We start from the raw sequence: 11,933 nt of genomic DNA, 5'->3' as shown, positions 1-11,933 counted from the left end.
GGAAGGAAATAACCAAGATCAGAGCAGAGTTAAATGACATAGAGACTAAAAGCACAATTCTAAGGATCAATGAATCCAGGAGCTGATTTTTTGAAAAGATAAACAAAATCAACAAGACTTTAGGTAGGCTCATCAAGAAAAAAAGACAGAAGATCCAAATAAACAAAATTAGAAATGAAAGAGGAGAGATTACAACTGATACCACATAAATACAAAGGATTGTAAGAAATTACTATGAAGAACTGTATGCCAAGAAATTTGAAAACCTAGGTGAAATGGACACATTTCTCGAAAAATATAATCTTCCAAAACGGAACGAAGAAGAAGCAGAAAGCCTGAACAGACCAATAACAGCAGAGGAAATTGAAGCAGTCATCAAAAAACTCCCAACACACAAAAGCCCTGGACCAGATGGTTTCACAGGAGAATTCTACAAAGCATTTAAGGAAGAGCTAACCCCTATCCTTCACAGACTACTCGAAAAAATCCAAACTGATGGAAGACTCCCAACTCTTTTTATGAAGCCAGCATCATCCTAATCCCAAAACCAGGTAAGGACGCAACGAAGAAAGAAAACTTCAGGCCAATATCGCTGATGAACCATAGACGCTAAAATTCTCAACAAAATATTGGCAAACCGCATCCAGCAATAGTGTAAAAAGATCGTACACCATGACCAAGTGGGATTCATCCCAGGGATGCAAGGATGGTACAATATTCGCAAATCAATAAACATAATACATCACATCAACAACAGCAAAGACAAAAATCACATGATCATATCAATAGATGCGGAAAAAGCATTTGATAAGATACAGCACCCATTTCTGATAAAAACACTCAACAAAGTGAGAATAGAGGGAGCATTCCTCAACATCATAAAGGCCATATATGAGAGACCTACAGTCAACATCATACTCAATGGACAAAAACTTAGAGCTTTCCCACTAAGATCGGAAACAAGACAAGGATGCCCTCTCTCACCACTCCCATTCAACATAGTATTGGAAGTCCTAGCCACAGCAATCAGACAAGAAAAAGAAATAAAAGGCATCCAAATTGGAAAGGAGGAAATGAAACTGTCACTGTTTGCAGATGAGATGATAGTGTCCATGGAAAATCCTATAGACTCCACCACAAAACTACTCGACCTAATAAATGAATTTGGCAAAACAGCTGGATACAAAGTCAATACTCAGAAATCAAAGGCATTCCTGTACACCAACAATGAAACTGCAGAAAGAAAAATCAGGAAAAAAATCCCATTTGATATAGCAACAAGAAAAATAACGTACCTAGGAATAAATGTAACCAAGGAGGTAAAAGACTTGTACTCAGAAAACTACACAGCACTGAAGAAAGAAATTAAGGAAGACACAAACAAATGGAAGCATGTACCATGCTCATGGATTGGAAGAATTAGCATCAACAAAATGGCCATATTCCCCGAAGCAATTTATAGATTCAACGCAATTCCTATTAGAGTACCCATGACATATTTCACAGATATAGAACAAACATTTCAGAAATTTATATGGAACCATAAACGACCCCAAATAGCTGCAGCAATTTTGAGAAAGAAGAACAAAGCAGGAGGGATCACAATACCTGATATCAAACTATATTCCAAGGCCACTGTAATCAAAACAGCCTGGTACTGGCATAAAAACAGGCACATAGACCAATGGAACAGAACGGAGAGCCCAGAAATAAACTCAAGTCTTTATGGTCAATTAGTATTTGACAAAGGAGGCAGGAGCATAAAATGGAGTAACAACAGCCTCTTCAACAGATGGTGTTGGGAGATCTAGACAGCTACGTGCAAAAAAATGAATCTTGATCACCAACTTACACCATACGTGAAAATATACTCAAGATGGATGAAAGACTTAAATATAAGTCGTAACACCATAAAAGTCCTAGAGGAAAACATTGGCAGGAAAATCTCAGACATTCCATGCAGAAACATCCTCACAGACATGTCCCCTAAAGTAAGGGACATAAAGAATAAACAAATGGGACCTCATCAAAATAAAAAGCTTCTGCATGGCTAAGGAAAATAGCACTAAAATACAAAGAGAACCACAGTATGGGAAAACATATTTGCCAATGATACTTCAGACAGGGGCCTGATATCCAAAATATATAAAGAACTCACACAACTCCACTCCAGGAAGACAAACAACCCAATTTAAAAATGGGCAAAGGACTTGAACAGACACTTCTCCAAGGAAGACATACAGAGGGCCCAGAGACATATGAAAAGTTGCTCAGCATCACTAGCCTTCAGAGAGATGCAAATTAAAACCACAATGAGGTACCATCTCACACCAGTCACAGTAGCCAACATAAACAAATCAAGAAACAAATGTTGGAGAGGATGCGGAGAAAAGGGAACCCTAGTGTACTGTTGGTGGGAATGCAGACTGGTGAGGCCACTGTGGAAAACAGTATGGAATTTCCTCAGAAAACTAAAAATGGAACTGCCCTTTGACCCAGCAATTCTGCTGCTGGGATTATCCCCTAAGAACCCTGAAACACCAGTCCAAAAGAACCTGTGCACCCCAATGTTCATAGCAGCACAATTTACAATAGCCAAGTACTGGAAGCAACCTAAGTGCCCATCAGCAAACAAGTGGATCCAAAAACTATGGTATATTTACACAATGGAATTCTATGCAGCAGAGAGATAGAAGGAGCTTATACCCTTTGCAACAGCATGGATGGAACTGGAGAGCATTATGTTAAGTGAAATAAGCCAGGCGGTGAGGGACAAATACTATATGATCTCATGTGATATCTTAACTGGAACATAATAAATAGAAGAAAAAAGGAAACAAAATATAACCAGAGACATTGAAGTTAAGAACATTCTAACAATGGTCAGGGGGGAGTAGGAGGGGACAGTGAGGAGAGGGGATTACAGGAACTACTATAAAGGACACATGGACAAAATCAAGGGGGAGGGTGGAAGTGGGGGAGGGAGGGCGGTTCAGCTGTGGTGGTGTGGTGGGATGGGGAGAAAAGACACACAACTGTAATTTAATAACATTAAAAAATTAAAATTAAATAAATAGAAATAAGGAATTGATCAGATGCAGAGTTCAAAACACTGGTTATTAGGATGTTCCAGGAACTCATTGGCTACTTCAATGGCATAAAAAAGACCCAGGTGGAAATGAAAGTTGCATTAAGGGAAATTTAAAAAAAATTACAGGTAATCAACAGTGGAGTGGATGAGGCCAAAAATCAAATCAATGATTGAAACATAAGGAATAAAAAAAAAAATCAGAACAGCAAGAAGAAAAAAGAATAGTAAAAACAAACAAAGCAAAAACAAGGATAGGCTAAAGAGCCTCTGGGACAACTTAAAATGTAACAACATTTAAAGATTAGAGAAAGAGCAAGAAACTGAAAACTTACTTGAAAAAATAGTGAAAGAAAACTTCCCTAATTTGGTGAAGGAAATAAACATACAAGTCCAGGAAACACAGCGAGTCCTAAACAAGATGAACCCAAAGAAGACCACACCAAGACACATCATAATTAAAATGCTAAAGTTTAAAGATAAAGACAGAATCTTATAAGCAGGAAGAGAGAAAGGAGACGGTTACCTACCAAGGAGTTCCCATAAGACTGTAAGCTGATTTCTCAAAAGAACTTTGCAGGCTAGTAGGGCCTGGGAAGAGGCATTCAAAGTGATGAAAATCAAGGACCTACAACCTAGGTTACTCTACCCAGCAAAGTTATCATTATAAAATCAAAGGGCAGATAAAGTGCTTCCCAGCCAAGGTAAAGCTAAAGGAGTTCATCATCACCAAGCCATTATTATATCAAATGTTAAAGGGACTTATTGAAGGAAAAATAGAAGATGAACACTATGAACATTAAAATGGCAGTAAATTCACAAACATCAACAATTTAAAAAACAAGCTAAGCAAACAAGCAGAACAGAAACAGAATCATAGATATGGAAATCATTTGGATGGTTGGTTATCAGTGGGGAGGCGGAAGGGGGAGAATAGGGGAAGAGGTGCTGGGTTAAGAAGTACAAATTGGCAGGTACAGAATAGACATAGGAATGTTAAAAACAGCATAGAAAATGGAATAGCCAAAGAATTTATATGCATGGCCCATGGACATGAACTAAGAGGTGGGGGGCTGCAGGAGGGAATGAGGAGTATTAGGTGAAGGGGGGCCAAGGGGAAATAATTGGGACAACTGTAATAGCATAATCAATAAAGTATATTTTAAAAATATAAAAAATAAAAAGATGCAGAAGCCTGTGAGGTTCTTGTTGCTGTTGTTATAATTTTGGGGGGTTGCATTTATCAATCTCACATGAGTTTTGGATTTAAAGTAATGATAGAAAAGAGTTTCCTACCAAAAATTATTTTATAATTCTTTTTAATGCTTTTTGGAAAAATGGTAGGGAACCTATGAGGTGGAGATAAGAGAGGAAAAGAGATTTGAGGCATTACCATAGTCTATGTGTTTCTTTTCATAGTGTCTGAGAATTAAAGTTGAATTATTTTGAAATTAATTTTTTAGTGGACTCTTTAATTACACACCACTTGAGCCTGGACTATGTGATTGAGAGCTATTTAAGTGTCATACCACCAAAGATTAAAAAGCATCAACACTCAATTTTGACACACACACATCTCTTTATTGATGCAAAGTGAGATAAAATTCAAGTGGCCTGACAAATTTAAGTATGATTTTAAGAATGACCGATAAATACATGACAAGATTCTCATTCTTATTAGGCATCATGAATGCAAACTAAAGCTCTAAGGTAACACTATTACATGGTTAAAATAGAAAAAGATGTGTATTGAGGGTTAGTCAGAATATAGAACAAGGACATTCATGCAATGCTGTTGGACAGTTTTAAGTAGATGTCAAAGATCAATGTGTATATATATGTGTGTGACAAAAGACATATATAAGAATATTCATAGCAGCACTATAAAAATAGTCCCAAATTGGAAGCTATCCAACTCACCACTAACAGTAAAATGGACTATGAAATTCTGATATATTCACACTGTTGTAAATAAAACTCTATAAATTGAGAATGAATAAACTTTAACTACATAAAATAATGTTAAATCTCACAAACATAATGTCAAGTGAAAGAAGCTAGACACAAGTGAATGCATACTGTATGAATCCTTTATAAAGTTAAAAAATGAGCTAAATTGACCCAGGGTGCTAGAAATGAAGATAATAGATACCCCTGATGAGGGGTAAGAGAGAAAGGAGGCATGGGGGACTTCTGGGATTTGAATAATGTTCTATTTCTTAACATGAGTGCTACCCATGGATAAGTTCAATTGGTGAAAATTTACCAACTAGTACACTTCTGATTTAGACACACCCCTATGTATTTAACATAATTTTAAAATACTCAGTAGGTTCTTATTTAGGGCACATGGCAGCTAACAGGTGGAGTAAGACATAACTGGCACCAAAATCCAACCACATGGTGCACTACTTTTAATGTGCTGTTGGATTCTGTTTGCTAATGTTTTATTTAATGTGCTTACATTGCTATTCATAAATGAAATTGATCTATAGTTTTCTTTCTTGGTGCCATCTTTATCAAGTACTGGGATCAAAATGACACTTGTTTCATAAAACGGACTTGGACATTTTCCTTCTTTTTCTATGTTCTGGACTATGCTAAATAACTCTGGGATTATCTGATCTTTAGAAGTAAATAGAAGATAGAATACCCCTGTGAAATCTGGATTTGGTGTATTTTTTAGTAGAATTTTACTTTCTTTATTTCTTCTCTGGTAATTAGTCCATTTAGATAGTTTAGTTGGGTTTTTTTTTTAATCCTCACCAAAAGACATTTTTCCATTGCTTTTAGAGAAAGGAACATCAATGTGAGAGAGAAACATCAATCAATTGCCTCCCAAATGTGCCCAGACATGGGGACCAGGGATGGCATTCACCCCAACTGGGGAATGAACCTGCAACCTAGGTATGTGACTTGACTGGTAATCAAACCTGCAACCTTTCAGCTATGGGGCGACACTCCAACCAATTGAGCCATACCAGCCAGGTCTAGACAGGTTATTTTTTTCTTTTTAAATATATTGTATTGATTATGCTATTACACTTGTCCCACTGTTTTCTCCCCTTCATTCCCCTTCACCCTGCACCTCCCCTCCCACCAGCATTCCTCCCCACTTAGTTCACATCCATGGGTCATGCATATAAATTCTTTGGCTTCTCCATTTCCTATACTTTTTTTAACCTCCCCCTGTCTATTTATACTTACCATTTATGCTTCTTATTCCCTGTACGGTCCTCCCTCTCTCCCCCCTCCACCTCCCCACTGATAACCCTCCATGTGACCTCCATTTCTGGGGTTCTGTTCCTGTTCTAGTTGTTTCCTTAGTTTGTTTTTGTTTTGTTTTTAGGTTCAGTTGTTGATAGTTGAGAGTTTGTTGTCATTTTCCTGTTCATAGCTTTGATCATCTTCTTTTTCTTAGATAAGTCCCTTTAACATTTCATAAATAAGGGCTGGGTGATGATGAACTCCTTCAACTTGACCTTATCTGGGAAGCACTTTATCTGCCCTTGCATTCTAAATGATAGCTTTGCTGGATAGAGTAATCTTGGATGTAGGCCCTTGCCTTTCATGACTTGGAATACTTCTTGCCAGCCCCTTCTTGCCTGTAAGGTCTCTTTTGAGAAATCAGCTGACAGTCTTATGGGAACCCCTTTGTAGGTAACTGTGTCCTTTTCTCTTGCTGCTTTTAAGATTCTCTCCTTCTCTTTAATCTTGGCTAATGTAATTATGATGTGCCTTGGGGTGTGCTTCCTTGGGTCCAACTTCTTTGGAACTCTCTGAGTTTCCTGGACTTCCTGGAAGTCTATCTCCTTTGTCAGATTGGGGAAGTTCTCCTTCATTATTTTTTCAAATAAGTTTTCAATTTCTTGCACTTCTCTTCTCCTTCTGGCACCCCTATGATTCGGATGTTGGAACGTTGAAAGATGTCCTGGAGGTTCCTAAGCCTCTCCTCATTGTTTTGAATTCTTTCTTCATTCTGCTGTGGTTGAATGTTTCTTTCTTCCTTCTGCTCCAAACGGTTGATTTGAGTGCTGGTTTCCTTCCCTTCATTGTTGGTTCCCTGTATATTTTCCTTTATTTCACTTAGCATAGCCTTCACTTTTTCCTCTATTTTGTGACCATACTCAACCATTTCTGTGAGCATTCTGATTACCAGTGTTTTGAACGCTGCATCTGATAGGTTGGCTATCTCTTTGTTGCTTAGTTGTATTTTTTCTGGAGCTTTGATCTGTTCTTTCATTTGGGCCATTTTTTTTTTTTTTATCTCAGCCCACCTGTTATGCAGTAAGGGGTGGAGCCTTAGGTGTTCACTAGGGTGGGGCAACCTATGTCACTGGGTTGTGACAGTGTATGTGGGAGAGGGGTCTGAGAGGGAACAGTGCCTCTTGCTCTGCTCTCTGTCAGCTTTCAGTCACTTCCCCTGCTGCCCAGTATCAAATTGGGCCCTTCTGGTGCTGATTCCTGGATGGGTGGGTTTGTATACTTTCTAGGACCCTATGAGTCTCTCCAATGAACACTCCTGTGAGGCTGGGAGTTTCTCCCTCTGCTGCCTCAATCCCCACAGGTGTTTTCTGTCAGAGGCTCGGAGGTTTTATTTCCCGTACTGGAAGCCTGGGTTGCGCAGTCTATAACGCTCCCCAGTTGTTCCTCCCAGTTTATCTGCACTCAAATGTGGGACCACCCAGTCCACCAGCCACCACCTTGCCTGCACTTGTCTTCCAGCTGCTGCCTTGCCATGAGTCCTCTCTATCCGGCTGCCCGTCTCTGCCCCTCCTATCGGTCTGGATGAATGTTTCTTCTTTAACTTCTTAGTTGTCAGACTTCCATACAGTTCAATTTTCTGTCAGTTCTATTTGTTTTTTGTTTTTAAATTTGTTGTTGTCCTTCTTTTGACTGTGTGAGGAGGCACAGTGAGACTACCTATGCCTCCATCTTGGCCAGAAGTTTAGACAGACACATTAGTGTTGATAAGTACTTTTTTCTTGAAAATTATACATTAGATCACTAAGTATGTTATCTTAGCCTAGTTTCCTAATAACTGGAAACCTTAGTTTCTCTGCCAGAAAAAAAAGAGGACAATGACAGAAACTCCTTCATATGTGAAAAGCTCCCATCTAGTAAATAGTAGGTACTTGGTATATATTAGCCAGTATGCTAGCAAACTTTATCTTTCAGAACACAATTAATCTGCCTTGGTATTTGAAGAATCAATAACACCTAAATCCACTGCCTTGCTAGTAATGCCCATTCTTTAGATAATAAGCAATTATGACACATTAAAAATTGTTGCATTTTCAATTTTCCTTATAGTTTTCAAAGCAATTTCACATATACTATATTCATTTTTTTCACATAAAGATTGACAAGAAGATAGTTGTTTATAAATAAACACTTAAAATTTTCTAAAAATAAAATCCATAGGTGCTCATTAAGGAAGTTTTAGACATTTTGGAAAACAATTTTTTTAAGTGTAAAAATTTACTATCCTAAAACCAAAAACAGGCACTTACATAATGGTGTTTTCCTCCCAAATATTTTCCTATGAATTTAAGAAAATAAAAGTTTTGATTCAACTTCATATGCAATCTTGTGTCCTGGTTCTAATATAATGAAAACAACAACGTTATCATCTCCACACCAGTCTCAGCATGGTGTTCCATCCAATAAGAACTCATCTGTGACTCTCAAAAGCCTAGAGAGATAAGGTAGGATTTTACTCAATGTCACTTAAGAAGATGATGATGGGGGAAGTTTGAAGCAGGTGAAATAAGGGGAAGTCTGTAAAAAGTTAAAGTGGTGTAAATTGGATTTTTGGATTTTTGAAAAAGATTTTATTTATTTATTTTTTAGAAAGAAGGGGAGGGAGGGAGAAAGAGAGGGAGAGAAACATCAATGTGGGGTTGCCTCTCATGTGCCCCCTACTAGGGACCTGGCCCACAACCCAGGCATGTGCCCTGACTGGGAACTGAACTGGCAACCCTTTGGTTTGCAGGCCAGCACTCAATCCACTGAGCCAGACCAGCCAGGGCAGGATGTTCTTGTTTTTATGAGTACAACTGACAATTTCTACAGATAATAACAGGATAAGAACTCTTTTGTTGTTTGCTTTTCTTTAGCCTTCTGGGCTAATTGTCCCCCAACACAGATTCTCTCCTAATTTGATATAAATGGGATCATCAGTTGGGCATATGGTGGATCTACAAAAGACTACATTTTCCAGACTCCCTTGCACTGAATGGGTATTGTGACCAAATTTTAGCCAATAGGGTGTGCATAAACTGATTCTCATAACTTTCAGGTTGTGGCCTCAAAGGAAAAGGGTGTTTCCTTTTCTTCCCCTTCCATCCTTCTCCTTGACTAAAACATAGGCACTAGAACAGTCACCTTGAATTATAAGATGGAAGCTTAGTGGTGGTTGGCAGTACCACAGAATAGAAGGAAGCAGGGTCTCTGATACTAGGAATCCAGTTCCAGAGAACCTGCCTGGATTTCTCTGCAACAAAATTATACTTCCATTTGTTAAATAAAAGTTTCTCTTAGAGCAGCCAAACTTAAATCCTAACAACACATCTTCTCACATAAGCTTATACTCAGTTCCCATTGGCTTTATCCTTATTCTGTCCTTTGACCCACTGGCCTGGCATCTTTGTGAATGCCTGGTCACACAAGCTTGGCTGATACCCATCCCTGTTGGCCACCCTCCTCCACCCAAGCCCATCTGTTCCCATCCTCATCCAGGTGTGGAGCATGGAGATCCTTTCCTTCTACTCTGGAGCCTTTTCATCTTTATCAGGTAGAAGACTTTATTAAGCACTTTAATAAAAATGATTAAAAACTTTATAGAAATAGGATTTTGATGACTGGAAATATTCCATTGTATAATTTTTTTAAAGATTTTATTTATTCATTTTTAGATAGAGGGGAAGAGAAGGAGAAAGAGAGGGAAGAAATATCAGTGTATGGTTGCCTCTCGAGCATCCTATTTTGGGGACCTGGACCACAACCCAGGCATGTGCCCTGACTGGGAATCGAACTGGTGACCCTTTGGTTCACAGCCTGTGCTCAATCCACTGAGCTACACCAGTCAGGGCTCCATTGTATAATTTTTAAGTCAATCCCTATTATTGGCTATTTAGGTTGTTTCCAAATATCTGCTATTACAAAAACTGTCAAGGCATAGAGGAAAGAAAATGAGCTGTGAGAAAAGCAATTATGAGTTTGACTTCTGCTTCTACCACATACCATGTCTAATTAGGGGCAGGCATTTCTCCTGTCTGGTCTTTAGTTTTCTCATTTGTATAATAAACACTATAATACTCCTCTATGATTTGTTATGAAGATTTGAGACAATTACATCACTCAGCACAGCAGCACTCACACACAGCAGGCTTAACAAATAGTAGTTATAAATAAAGGGGTGATAGTATATTTTTGTACATAATGCTATTTCTGCATGCCAAAATTTTTCTTAAATGATAAAATTCCTGAAGTGGGGGATTATTTGTTCAAAGGACAGAATGTTCTTGAGATTCCCAGTACATACTTGGTAGGACTTGCTGATATTTTACAAACTAAGAAACCAAGGCTCAGAGAAGTTAAATGATTCAGCTATGGTTTTAGCTCTCATAAATGGTAGAGTCCAGACTAAACCCATATTTTCTAATTTTTGTCTTGGGCAGTTTCTACTAAATGTCACAGACCCAGAACCTTAATCCTTGCAGTATGGGAAACACTTGGTGAAAATCAGCTATGTATGGGCTTCATTGCAATAATATTGTTTCATTCTGACTTATCCTTTCCTTAGTAAATTTTATGGGCATGCAATAAGGAAGGGGGTGTGGTGAAAAGCAATTAGCTTTGGTCAGGGAATTAGGAGGCCTGTTGTTTGTTCCCAGCCCTGTCATTTACTCTTCTGTTATCTTAGCAGAACAGTCAACATATCTGGATGACGGTTAACTTATTCTTGTTTAAAGTCCTATCATTAAGTAGAGTGATGTGGACCAATCAGGGTAATCAAAACTGCAACTATCTCCTTGGCCAGGTGGCTCACTTGCCTGGAACATTGTCCTATGCACCAGAAGTTTGCAGGTTTGATCCCAGTCAGGACACATACCTAGGCTGCGGGTTCAATCCCTAGTTGGGGAGTGTATAGGAGGCAACTGATCAATGTTCCTTTCTCTCTCTCTCTCTCTCTGTCTTCCTTCCTCTCTCTCTAAAATAAAATAAACATAACCTTGGGTGAAGGTTTTTTTAAAAAAAAACAACTGGAACTGTTTTCCTAGATGCCTTCTACTAAATGTTATGCCACAGCTGAATCAGTGGTTGCAAATGTATGTAATTAGTCCACATTTTCTTTCAAAATATCTTTAGACACAGAACAACCCATGTGTGCATATCTCATAAATGTTTATTAGAACATGGTGTTGAGAATTTAAAGTTGGGTCTACTCAAGAGTTTAATGTGTGAGAATAACATGTATTTGTATTGTGAAGAACTAGAAGAAAACTGAAAAATTAAAGCTATTGGATTTGGGGAATAGAATAAGACTAGAATTTTTCTTTTCTATTATCCTCAATGTTGTTTATGCAATGCCAACATCAACAACAATAATGATACTTCTTAAGATGCTGGTGGTAAATTCTGGATTGAGAAATTTGCTTTTGAACTTTAAAAAAGTAAAGTCTTGTTCTTTCAAAATTTTTTCAAAATCCATCTTTAGGTTTTTGAGGAAGTTCCATACTGTTTTCCATGGTGTGTGCACCAGTCTGCCTTCCCATCAACAGTGTACTAGGGTTCACTTTTCTCCACAACCTCACCAGCACTTGCTGTTTGTGGATTTATT

Source organism: Desmodus rotundus, chromosome 13, assembly GCF_022682495.2.
Source record: "Desmodus rotundus isolate HL8 chromosome 13, HLdesRot8A.1, whole genome shotgun sequence".
NCBI classification, from domain to species: Eukaryota; Metazoa; Chordata; class Mammalia; order Chiroptera; family Phyllostomidae; genus Desmodus; species Desmodus rotundus.
The sequence above is the reverse complement of the archived record's forward strand: the minus strand, read 5'-3'. Positions refer to the sequence as shown.